The sequence below is a fragment of the Pelophylax lessonae genome (assembly GCF_965119305.1).
Source record: "Pelophylax lessonae genome assembly, chromosome: 1".
In the NCBI taxonomy this organism is placed as follows: Eukaryota; Metazoa; Chordata; class Amphibia; order Anura; family Ranidae; genus Pelophylax; species Pelophylax lessonae.
In genome coordinates this window covers 887,266,964-887,280,932 of record NC_138768.1, presented here as the reverse complement: position 1 = coordinate 887,280,932, position 13,969 = coordinate 887,266,964, and the positions used below count along the sequence as shown (strand labels likewise).

The following is a 13,969-nucleotide window of genomic DNA, read 5'->3' as shown; positions in this document are numbered from 1 at the left end:
AAACATTATACTTTTTTTTTTAGCAGAGACCCTAGAGAAAAAAATAGGGATAGTTTAAATTTTTTATGTCACATGGTATTTGCGCAGTGGTTTTGAAAACGCAATTTTTGAGGAAAAAACACAATTTTTGGGGGAAAAAATACACTTTAATTCATTAAAAAAACACATTACCCCTAAACCTCAAACCTCAATTTTATTGTATAATGTGAAAGATGATGTTATGCTGAGTAAATAGATACCTAATATGTCATGCTTTAAATTGGCGCACACCCGTAGAATGGCGACAAAGTACGGTACTTAAAAATCTCCATAGGCATTTACATTGTTTTTTTGCCACTGATGGGACCCTTTTTCCTCCCAGTGCCCATGCCCCTGAGAACTGGTGATAACCAGACCATTATTCTTGATCTTTACAGATAGTTTACAGACGGGTATGGTACCAGCTGATTGGAAAAAAGCCAACGTGGTACCAATATTTAAAAAAAGCCAAGATATATCCCGGGTAACTATAGGCCAGTCAGCCTAACATCAGTAGTCTGCAAGATTTTGGAGGGGATGTTAAGGGACTATATACAAGACTTTAGGAATGAAAACGGTATTAGTAGTAGTAATCAGCATGGATTCATGAAAAATCGTTCTTGCCAGACCAATCTATTAACCTTCTACGATGAAGTGAGTTGCCATCTAGATAAAGGTAAGCCTGTGGATGTGGTGTATCCGGACTTTGCAAAGGCATTTGACACAGTTCCCCACAAACGCTTACTGTACAAACTAAGGTCTATAGGTAGGGACCATAGGGTGAGTTCCTCGATAGAGAACTGGCTCCAGGAGAGAGTCCAGAGGGTGGTGATAAATGGGGAGTACTCGGATTGGGCGGGTGTGGAAAGTGGGGTCCCCCAAGGTTCTGTCCTGGGGCCAATCCTGTTTAATTTATTCATAAACGACCTAGAGGAGGGGATATCTAGCACAATCTTGGTATTTGCGGATGATACTAAACTAAGCAGGCCAATATCTTCTATGCAGGATGTGGAAACCTTACAAGCGGACCTGAACAAAATAATAAGGTGGTCAACTACATGTCAGATGAGGTTTAATGTTGAAAAATGCAAGGTAATGCACTTGGGTGTCAGAAACATGAACACAAGTTACTCGCTAGGGGGGGAACCTCTGGCTGAATCTAAGATGGAAAAGAACCTGGGGGTCCTAGTCGACTACAGGTTTGGCAGTGGCATGCAATGCTAAGCTGCTGCAAGCAAAGCCAGCAGAATACTGGCATGTGTATTCTCTGCCTTTTGGCTAAGATCAAGTGTAGTATCTGTTCTTATCAGTTGGTATGGACCTTGATGGTTAGTATCGGCAGGGGCTGAAATAAACCGGGGCGCTCTGGGCGTAACTGGGGGACCGGGAAGTGGGCACTGTCAGAGAAAGCCGGATGGGTCCACCGCCTTCTGATTTGAATGGGTCCGCCCCTATCAGTTTGAAGGGAGCGAGAAAGCCGGTTTCGCCAGTTTTCCGGTTAGTACTGCTCCTGGATATGATTAGTAAGGAATGGCGGATGGTGGTGGGAGGACCTTTCCTCCTGGGTTGAATCTGGCCTTGCAAAAGGCTTGTCCCCAGTTGAAGGCAGGTTCTCCCTAAGCTGTCTACAGTTCTGATGCCTCCTGGTAGGATGGGCTACACTGGGTCTGGCCGGGGGCCGAGACCGAAAAAGCCCGTGGTATACGTGCCCCTGGGGTGGCAGCCCAGGGGTGCCTTAATTCTCACTGGTAAGGGGCAGCTCACCTGAGTTTTTAAGCACCTTGGTCACTGCACCATCACACTTTTTCTGCACCTGCCTCTTGGGGCGGGCCTTTTGGCCAGCACCAGAGGAATTTTTTATTCCTGGCAGGGGGGCCTGTCAAGGTCTCGCACTTTGGCACTACCCAGCACTTCTGCACTTCCCTTTTCCCCACTCTGTTTTTCTTTGTCGTGTGTTCACGTTTGTCCCTTTTTGGTTGTACTGTCACTTGCACGACTGGTATGGCGTAGGTCCTCGGGCCTACCCTGAAAGTCTTGGGAGGGGGTGGATATGGCTTTCTGGCTTAGCTCGCCCTCTCTCATGGGGTCTCCTTTCGGGGGAGCCCCACCAAGTACTTGGGGTGGGCTGTTTCGGCATTCCCCCTGGAGAACGAGGTCTGCCTGGCTTCGGCTGGGCGGGCCATAGTGAGTACCTCAGTCCCTGTCAGGAGCTTTGCGCCCCAGGGGATCAGGGTCTAGGCCCTTCCTCTTCGGAGGAGAGCTATGTGTACGCCTTGTGCACTTTTTGTGTGTCTCACGTTTTGCGTGTGTGCACTTTTTTATGCACCGGGTGTAAGTCTTTTTAGTGTGTTTCACACACCACGGGCTTAAAAATAAAAAAAATAAATAAAAAAATGCAATGCTAAGCTGCTGCAAGCAAAGCCAGCAGAATACTGGCATGTATAAAAAAAGGGGATTCACTCCAGAAATAAAGAGATTATTCTCTCACTCTACAAGACTCTGGTCCGGCCACATCTGGAGTATGCTGTCCAGTTCTGGGCATCGGTCTTCAGAAAGGATGTGCTAGAACTGGAGAGAGTCCAGAGAAGGGCAACAAAAATAATTAGGGGAATGGAGGACATCAGCTATGAGGAAAGACTACAAGCATTGAACTTATTCTCTCTGGAGAAGAGACGGTGAGAGGGGATATGATATCAATGTACAAATACTGTACTGGTGACCCTAGCATCAGGAAAAAAATTTTTAGAGAAAGGAAATACAATAAGACCCGTGGCCACTCACCAAAACTAGAAGAAAAACGCTTTAACCTTAAACTACGTAAGGGGTTCTTTACTGTCAGAGCAGCAAGGATGTGGAATTCTCTTCCACAAGCAGTGGTATACGCAGGGAGCATCGATAGTTTCAAAAAACTATTAGATGAGCACCTTAAAGACCACAACATACAGGGGTATACAATGTGTGGTTAACAGTAGACACACACACACACACATCATAGGTTGAACTGGATGGACTGATGTCTTTTTTCAACCTCACTAACTATGAAACACAACTATAATTCATTACACAGGCTGAACTAGATGGACTATTGTCTTTATTCAACTACTATGTAACTAAGATGGGCACCTTAACCACTTGCCTACAGTGCACTTTCACCCCCTTCCTGCCCAGACCGATTTTCAGCTTTCAGCGCTCTCACACTTTGACTGAGAATTACTCAGTCATGCAACACTGTACCCATACAAAAATTGTGTCCTTTTTTTCACACAAATAGAGCTTTCTTTTGATGGTATTTGATCAATACTGGGTTTTTTATTTTTTGTGCTATAAATAAAAAAAAGAGTGAAAATATTGTGAAAAAACGCATTTTTCTTTGTTTCTGTCATAAAATTTTGCAAATTAGTCATTTTTCTTCACAAATTTTGGCCAAAATTTATATTGCTACTTATCTTTGGTAAAAATAACCCAAATAAGTGTATATTATTTGGGCTTTGTGAAAGTTATAGAGTCCACAAGCTATGGTGCGAATCATTGAAAATTGATCACACTTGATCACACCTGATGTACTGAAGGCCTATCTCATTTCTTGAGACACTAAAAAGTCAGGAAAGTACAAATACCCCCCAAATGACCCCTTTTTGGAAAGTAGACATTCCAAGGTATTTAATAAGGGGCATGGTGAGTTTTTTGAAGTTGTAATTTTTTCCCACAATGCTTTGCAAAATGAAGATTTTTTTTTTTTTTTTTACAAATTGACATATTAACAGGTTATTTCTCTCACACAGCACATGTATACTTGCAAATACACCCCAAAACACATTCTACTACTCCTCCTGAGTATGGCGATACCACATGTGTGAGACTTTTTCACAGCCTGGCCACATACAGAGGCCTAACATCCAAGTAGTACCGTCCGGCATTCTAGGAGCACAAATTACACATATAATTTCCTGACAACCTATCGCACTTTTGAAGGCCCTGCAGCACCAGGACAATGGAAACCCCCATAAAATGACCCCATTTTGGAAAGCAAACAGCCCAACGTATAATTTTTGAGGCATAATCAGTCTTTTGAATATGTCATTTTTTTTCCACAAGTTTTTGGAAAATGCGGAAAGAAAATGAAAACACATTTTTTTTACACAAAGCTGTCCATTTATGCAATATTTCTAACACATAGCATGTAAATTGCAAAAATTGCACCCCAAAATACATTCTGCTATTCCTCCTGAGTATGGCGATACCACATGTGTAACACTTTTTCACAGCCTGGCCAAATACAGAGGCCTAACATCCAAGTAGCGCTTTACACAAAGTTGTCCATTTATCCACTTTAAGACTGGGCCTATTTTTGACACTTGGTGTTTACAAGCTAAAATCATTTTTTTTGCTAGAAAACTACTTGGAACCCCCAAACATTATATATTTTTTTTTAGCAGAGACCCTAGAGAATAAAATGGAGATCGTTGAAATATTTTTTATCACACCATATTTGCGCAGCAGTCTTCCAAATGCGATTTTTTTGAAAAAAATTCACTTTTTTGAACTAAAAAATAAGAAAACAGTAAATTTAGCCCAATTTTTTCCCATAATGTGAAAGATAATGTTACGCCGAGTAATTAGATACCCAACATGTCATGCTTCAAAATTGCGCATGCTCACAGAGGCGCCAAACATTGGTACTTAAAAATCCCCATAGGCAACATTTTAAAAATGTCTGCAGGTTACTAGCTTAGAGTTACAGAGGAGGTCTAGGGCTCAAATTATTGCTCTCGCTCTAACGATCGCGGCGATACCTCACATGTATGGTTTGAACACCGTTTATATATGTGGGCGGGACTTGCGTATGCGTTTGCTTATGCACGCGAGCTAACGGGGACAGGGCGCTTTAATTTTTTTTTTTTTTTTTCCTATTTATTTTATTTATTATTTTTTTATTTTTACACAGTTTAAAAAAAAAAAATGTTTTGATCATTTTTATTCCTATTACAAGGAATGTAAACATCCCTTGTAATAGAAATAGGCATGACAGGTCCTCTTTATTGTGAGATCTGGGGTCAAAAAGACCTCACACCTCACAACTACACTAAAAAAGAAAAAAAAAAAAAAACTGTTGAGAGAGGGAAAAAAAAAAAGCGGCCCTTTAAACCGGTTGCTAGGCAACGTCTTTTGACGTAGCTCCGGTCCTCCAAGACCATAGAGTCGAGTGAGGGCCATCTTGCCCTCACTCGACTTCCTGTCTCTGAGGATCCGGGACCGGATAGTTTTCCCCGCTGCCGGCGGGTCCGGTAAGCTGGGAAAACGTCTGGGACGCGGCAGGAGGGGGGGGGGGGGCACCTCTTCCCCTGCACCGTAAGGGTAATTCTGCGGCGAATCTGCCACTGGGACCACCCTTATCTGAAAGCCGACCGCCCGCCGTTTCAAAAAATACCGGGGTTATGGGGGCTATCTGCTGCCATAACCCCAGTATTTAGCTTTTAATGGCCGACGCATATAGTCGTTAGGCGGTCAGTAAGTGATTGCATGTATATGGCAAACAGGTGACGATGATTGATGAGGTGACGATGACTGATGGGGTGACAGGTGACGATGATTGATGAGGTGACAGGTGATGATGATTGATGAGGTGACGATGACTGATGGGGTGACAGGTGACGATGATTGATGAGGTGACAGGTGATGATGATTGATGAGGTGACAAGTGACGATGATTGATGGGGTGACAGATGACAATCACTGACGGGGTGACATGTGACGATAATTGATCGGGTGACAAGTGACGATCACTGATGGGGTGTCAAGTGACGATGATTGATAGGGTGACAGATGACGATGACTGATGGGGTGACAGGTGACGGGCGATGGTCACTGATGGCTGACAGGTGACAGGCGATGGTTCACGGCGGTACTGATGGCAGTCTCTGGTGACCGGTGAACTTTAGGCTACGTTCACATGTGAGCGCAGCGATCGTGGGCAGAATCGTGGGCAGAATCACGCGCCTATGCATTGCCCGTGATTTGCAATAGCACCCCAAACGCTGTGCGATGTTGCCGCCATTTCCACCTGCCGAATCGCGGTAATATCGCGCAAACAACGCATGACGCCCCAAAGAAACTCTTGTACATTTTTTGGGCGTCATGCGTTGTTTGCGCGATGTTACCGCAATTCGGCAGGTGGAAATGGCGGCAACATCGCACAGCGTTTGGGGTGCTATTGCAAATCACGGGCAACGCACAGGCGTCCCGCAATTTGCAATGATTTCCGGATCGCGGGCAGAATCGCGGTGATTCTGCCCGCGATCGCTACGCTCACATGTGAACGTTATGGGTGTCAATTTCTGGGCACTGATGAGGTGACTGTTGGGTGACAGGTGACATTGGGGGGGGGCTGAGGACTGTGTGGGGGGACCTTTATTTTTGTGATTTTACTTTTTACAGGTACACAGAGCAGTAACTCACTATTTCTAGCTCTGCTCCCCTCATACTGGAAACTGTATGAGGAGAGAAGAGCTAGTAACAGGGAGTTACTGCTCTTTGTTTACATTTTGTGATCGGCTGTGAATGGATTCACAGCCGATCACATAGTAAACAGTCACTGTCAGTGACTGTTTACTACCGCCTACTGCTCCCGATCGCGCATGCGCGGTCATCTTGTGGGCGCCTTCATTGTGATCGGCTGTGTCATTGGAACACAGCCGATCACGTGGGAAACAGCCACGCCCATTGGCTGTTTCCCCCCTGCCGGTGACAGGGGGTGTCCCGGGGACACCCCGACACCGGCAGTGCACGGCGGCGCGCCCGCGATCGCGCGCCTGCCCTGCTTAAAGTGCCGCCGTCATATGACGGCGGCCCAGGATAATGGTCGCTCCGCTCCGCCGTCATATGACGGCGGGCGGGCGGCAAGCGGTTAAAGACCACAACATGAAGGGGTATACAATGTACGCAATGAAAGTGCATATCACCCCAATAATAATCAAGAGAAATATACACAAGCAGCGCTAGACATGACATGATTAATCATTGAAACAAAATCCAAAAATGTTCATAAAACAAGTTTTCGTAAAACAAGGTGCAACTTGGAACATCTCTAAGCAGTCCACCGTGGGATTAGTCACCAGTGCTGGAGCCGGAAAAGTAAACATCAATCCCATCACCTCACCATGTGTACCCAGGGCCGGCGCCACCTGTAAGGCGACCCAGGCAGCCGCCTAGGGCGCCACTCAGCAGGGGGGGGGCGCCAGCATCCTACTTGTTGCGCTGTCTGTCCGCAATGACTACTGTATGCCGGACGGGCGGCGCGGCGCCCCTCTTGCTGCTGTGCTGCTAACAACTGTACCATCGGCTCGACCTCGGCGGGCGGCGGCGCCCTCGGTTCACTCGGCTCAATAATCATTCATGTCTCTCTCTCTCTCTGTGTCACACACAGACTTGTGTGTGTGACAGGCAGCGCGTGACGTACGTCTCCTGGCTGGCTCCAGCCTTCAGCGTCTGAAGGCTTTGCATCAGTGGAGGTTCCCCCTGCCCTGCCAATGACGTCGGGTGGGCGGGGGGAGGAGACCGGGCAGGCGGGGGGAGGAGACCGGGCGGGCGGGAAGAGGAGACCGGGCAGGCGGGGGGAGGAGACCGGGCGGGCGGGAAGAGGAGACCGGGCGGGCGGGAAGAGGAGACCGGGCGGGCGGGAAGAGGAGACCGGGCGGGCGGGGGGAGGAGACCGGGCGGGCGCATCGCATCCAGGAGCGGGAAGGAACACATTTTGAATCGGAGCAGATAGTGCAAGAAGGACCAGTCCCCGGCCAGACCCCCAGATCCAGGAAGAAGAAAGAAGATCCAGGAGAAGAGGACCTGTCCAACCTGGTGCTGCCGTGCTGGTGCCATTTTGAACACACATATAAAAACGTGAGTGAAAATGGGCATTTTAAATGGGTATATTCAGTGAGGGAGGGGGGTAACATTACATTTATCCTTGGGATGGAGTATAATTGTTTTATTGTGGCTGTTTTAAAAAAATCTTCTCTACTTCTCTTGTCTTGTGCTCGGCTCCCTATTTGTATTCTGCCTAAGGTCCGGGTCACACTTGTGTGATGTGGGAACGCTGCGAATATGCAGCGTGCTCCCACATCGCAAACGCACCCCTGGCAGTTCACACTGCCATATGCGATACGCAGGGGGTGTCAATGAAATGTTAACGACACCCCCAGTTTGATCGCATATCGCAGTGCGACCTTTAGTGCCGGCTCACATTATTGCGGCTGAACTCACACCGCACAGCCGATCGCATGTAATGAAGGAGCAGTGCGCTCCGACATTACATGCAATCGCCGCAGCCACAATAATGTGAACCGGCACTTAGGGCCGGTTCACATTTCTGCGATCACAGAGATCGCATGTAATTCGGAGCGCACTGCTCCTTCATTACATGCGATCTCTGTGCGGTGCAAAATCAGCCATGCAGTTTGCACTTTGAGATGCGATCTGATCTGGGGGTGTCATTAACTTTTAATTGACACCCCCAGCGTATCGCATATGGCAGTGTGAACTGCCAGGGGTGCGGATGCGATGCGGGATCACACTGTATATTCGCAGAATTCCCGCATCACACAAATGTGAACCGGGACTACAGGCGCTCACAGCTGCAGGCGAGCGACCGTCGTAGGTCTACGCCGGTTTGCGCTTGAAGGCCAGCCTGTCACAGACGCGCAGTAAATATGTGGTGGGCAGTCCGGAACCGGTTAATAAGGCAGTGTGAAAGTTAAGCATAAGGTGAATTGAAGGCCCTGTTTACATCTACTTGGTGTCGTTTTTCCATGTTGCATCGATCTGCATGTTTTACACACATTTTTAGGTGCGCTGCCATTAAACTCTATTAGAATGACCCTTTCATTAAAGTGCGTCATTGCCCTGCATGCTGCATGTTTGATGCACTTTAACCACTTGCCGACCGCCGCACGACTATCTACGTCGGCGGTCAGCCCCTCACAGGCAAACTAACGTAGGGCTACGTTGCTTGCTTGTGAGGGTCTAGGGAGCGAGCGCGCGCCCCCGGAGGCGCGCTCCCGCTCCCGCGTGGTCACGGACCCCCCCGCGCGTGTGACCAGCGGACCCGATGTCCGCCGGCCACTCGGCGATCGGCGGGGGAGAGGGAGAATGTCAGGCAGCTTGTGTAAACAAACTACCTGTCATTCTCCTCGCTGCAAAGACACTGATAAAACGGATCTAGTATGTAGATCCGTTGATCAGTGTCCTTACAGCTAGAGCCACAGCCAATCACAGTAGAAACCACGCCCCTAGGGACACACACAGCCCCTCCCTTCCAAATAAAGTTAACCCCTTCACTACCAGTGTATTTTTACAGTAACAGTGCATATATATAGCACTGATTACTGTAGAAATGTCACTGGTAACCCCAAAAGTGTCAAAAATGTCAGTCAAGGGTCCGATCTGTCCGCCGCAATGTCGCAGTACCGCAAAAAAAAATCGCAGATCGCCGCCATTACGCGTTAAAAAAAAAAACAACAAAAATGACAAAAATCTTTCCCTTTGTTAGTAAACGCGATAACTTTTGCGCAAACCAATCAAAATACGCTTTTTGCGATTTTTTTTACCAAACATAGGTAGCATAAAACAAATTGGCCGAAAATTTTTAAAAATTTTGATTTTTACATTTTTTTTTGGGGGAATTTCATATAAAAAAATGTGAAAAATATTGCTATTTTTGCAAAATTGACGCTCTTTTTTTGTTTATAGCGCGTGATCAAAAAATCGCACAGGTGATCAAATACCACCAAAAGAAAGCTCTGTTTGTGGGAAAAAAAGAACGTCAAATTCGTTTAGGTACAGCGTCGCACGACCGCGCAATTGTCCGTTAAAGTCACGCAGTGCCGAATCGCAAAATACCCCCTGGTCGGAATGGGGGTAAAATCTTCCGGGGCTTAAGTGGTTAATAAAACATGTTCTAATACAGTTTATTTTTCTCTTAACAACTATATGTTGTATTGCACTTTCAGAATGTTTTGTATTAAAATTTGCACTTTATTTTACATAATGGCTTTTTGTGCTTTTGGGGGGGGGGCAATTTTTATTTTGCCTAGGGAGCCAAAAATCCTTGCACCGGCCCTGTGTGTACCTCTCCCCCCAGGGAAACACTTACCAGATAATGGTAAGAAAACAGCCCAATTCAAGGTAGCAGAACCCTATATATTCGAACCGAAATGCATCCAAGATCCACTTGTATGTAGTATCTGTTCTCCTGGAAGTGCAGAGCTCAAGTAGAGTGCATGGGGAGAAACAAAGAGAGGGCACATAGAGTAGTATTGCTAACAAATCAGTTTATTATGGCCCAACCCCCTTACACCAATGCACTTACAAAACAAACAAGATAAAACAGCATCGCAATGTACATAAAAACAAAGCAGCAGCAGACACTTGCGGGAGCCTACCAGACCTCCGTCTCACTCATCAGCGTTCCGGAAGTCTGCGAGTGCTGCCAAGACTCCCTCCTAGCGTCCTGCTGTTACAGTTGTGTTCAAAATTATTCAACCCCCACTGAAATTGATTGTTTTGGCCAGTTTGACATTGATTTTGATCATTCAGTCATCCTGCTTACAATTAAATCAAAGAGGCATGTGTAGGTCAGACAAATATAAAACATTTATAATGAAATAACCACAAATGTCTTTTCTGTGCTCACATCATTATCAGTTTTATTCAACCCCCAAGTGACATTCAATCTTAGGACTTAGTACAACATCCTTTTACAGTTATAACAGCTTTTAAACGTGAAGCATAGCTTGACACAACTGTCTTGCAGCGATCTACGGGTATCTTCGCCCATTCGTCATGGGCAAAAGCCTCCAGTTCAGTCACATTCTTAGGCTTGTGCACTGCAACTGCTTTCTTTAAGTCCCACCAGAGGTTCTCAATCGGATTTAAGTCTGATGACTGTGATGGCCACTCCAAAATGTTCCAGCCTTTCATCTGCAACCATACTCTAGTGGACTTGGAGGTATGCTTGGGATCATTGTCCTGTTGAAAGGTCCAACGTCTCCCAAGCCTCAGGTTTGTGACAGACTGCATCACATTGTCATCCAATATCTCCTGGTACTGAAAAGAATTCATGGTACCTTGCACACGCTGAAGCTTCCCTGTACCTGCAGAAGCAAAACAGCCCCAAAGCATGATTGACCCCCCGCCATGCTTCACAGTAGGCAGGTGTTCTTTTCTTCATAGGCCTTGTTTTTTTCTCCTCCAAACATAGCGTTGATCCATGGGCCCAAACACTTCTAATTTTGTTTCATCAGTCCATAGAACACTATCCCAAAACTTCTGTGGTTTGTCCACATGACTTTTGGCATACTGCAGTCGACTCTTCTTATTCTTTGGAGACAGCAAGGGGGTGCGCCTGGGAGTTCTGGCATGGAGGCCTTCATTACGCAGTGTGCGCCGTATTGTCTGAGCAGAAACTTCAGTACCCACATCTGACAAATCTTTTCTCAGATCCTCAGCAGTCATACGGGGACTTTTCTCCACTCCACGCTTCAGGTAGCGCAGAGCAGTCGAAGTCAGCATCTTCTTTCTGCCACGACCAGGTAGCGTTTCAACAGTGCCCTTTGCCTTGAATTTGCGAATGATGCTTCCTATGGTGTCTCTTGGTATGTTTAACATCTTTGCAATCTTCTTATAGCCATTGCCCTTCCTGTGAAGAGTAATCACCTCTTCTCTTGTCTTCCTTGACCATTCTCTTGACTTCACCATGTTTGTAACCACACCAGTAAATGTCTAGAAGGAGCTGAGTATCACAGTCATTTTAAAGCTGCCTAATTGGTGCTTATTAGGCTTTATTGCTGCTCCCTGACATCCACAGGTGTTTTCAATATCTGATTGAAAACACTTCAATGAACCTCTGTTCTTCAGAGTGGTAGTCTTTAAGGGGTTGAATAATTGTGTCAATGAAGAATTCACAAAAGAAACATTTACTACTGTATTACAAAACCAATTGATGTCATTTTAGTTGCATATGGTTCTTTAAGAAGTCCTTGTAGGATTTCATTCTGAATACAATTACAAATGTACACTAAATTCCCTAAAACCCTTTACAGCATTGGGGGTTGAATAATTTTGAACACAACTGTATGTGACTGCATTGCTCACGCCCTGACCGGTTTCGTCATTCAGAGACTTCTGCGGTTAACAGCAAACACACACACATTATGGGTTGAACTGGATAAACTGGTGTCTTTTTTCAACCTCACTTTATATGTAACTGCAGGAGCCTTCCACCCACTCAGGCGAGTGGGGGCGCTCCTTCACTGAGAGGACTTAAAGAAAGACTGGGCTGATCTCTGGACCCAGGGATTTTTCTGACCTTGCCCCGAAGGCTTGAGTTCGGATGCAGACAGTTGAGGCCATCACCACTGCCTGGATCTGGAAGCACTGGTATTATATGTGCTGGGGATCTTAAAGGAAGGACGCCTGCTCTTCTCTTTACAGGTAGTAACATACTCTTCACCCCCGAGATCTTTTGGATATACTTATCCAGATCATCACCAAAAAGGCGTTCTCCCTGAAAGGAGAAGCTAGCCAGTAATTTCTTACATGGTAATTCCACAGACCAGCTCTTTAACCAAAGGATTCTGTGCATATGCATTGTCATCAGAGCAAACCGTGACATTTGTCTTATAGAGTCCGTAAGAGCATCTACTGCGAAACACAAAGTGTGGGGTAGATCTGACAGATCTTCCACAGACTCTCCTTGGTATTTTTAGATATTTATTGCTGGCTGGACTATATATAATTTCTGTGCGCCAGTATCTCCTTCCTCCATTAGCAGAAACACAGGATCTCCATCTTCCCTACTAACAGAACGGCGATCTGCCTTGTTTACATCGACAGACCACTGTTCTGCCTCTCTCTGGAATGATTGCAAGGTTCCGGTGGACATCCTGTCCGCTGGACTCGTTGATTGGCTCCCACTGTGTCCAGCGGAAGCTGAGCACCGACGGCACACATGCATGCCGTAGACCCAGGAAATGATGTACAGGTATGTGATTCTGCGCAGAACGGCTGCCCTGCTGCAGGACATGTACATGGGGTGGTCAAAACAAAATATCTCCCTGATAAAGAGAGAAGCTATGACCTGGTGGATTACATGTGGAACTCTTGGGCCCAGCTGAGGACATTTAGGGCCTTAAGATTGAAGATGTGGTGGATGTCTCCTTTTGGTTTGGGAACTGTGGACAGAGAAGAACTCCTGGAACTCTTCTGGCCTTAGCTCAGTGAGATAGAGTTTGGAAGACGAATGTCATAGACAGGTTAGGGCTTTAGAAAAGGCCTCCAATGGCTGTCAATGTGGTGCCTTCTCCACTCTCCATCTCACTAATAAAACCCCAATGGATGACTCTCTATGAACTGATCACATTCCAATCACCGATCATCTAATCATTGGTAAAAAAGAAGACTCGGCACAGAATATTGTACGAAGAGTTTTTATTGGACAAGATCAGAATAAGCGATTACCACACAGTAAATGATATGAATAAAATAAAGCTTAAATCTTTTATAATAGAATTAACAAATGTGTCAAATGTATTAATAATCATACATTGGTTGGACCAATAAAAAGCCGGCTACTTTAATAAATTAAAAAGGATCAAAAAAAATTAAGCAACCAATCATCAGGTATGCATTCTTGACCGTGATGCGATTGAGGACCCTATAATCAATGCAAGGTATCAACTCACCCCCCTTCTAAGAAGGTTCACCAGTGAAAGATGAATCCTGATTGGCTGCTGTGGGTAATTGCATGTTACAGGGATCTTTTTCCATCCAGTAGGTTAGATATATATACATATTTATAAGTAGAGCACAAAAAGAATTTATTGTCAGAATTGTTTGTCTGCTGCCCCATATATTATCATGAATGCCCACTTGTTGCCCCCATGTATTACCAACAGGTGCG

At 45.8% G+C, this 13,969-nt stretch overlaps 1 protein-coding gene across 1 annotated transcript in view; it reads right to left on the bottom strand.

The window, feature by feature from the left end:
• LOC309550744 (uncharacterized protein) overlaps positions 1–13,969 on the bottom strand; it is a gene marked incomplete at both ends in the record, with an annotated part of 156,997 nt that overhangs the window by 37,638 nt on the left and 105,390 nt on the right.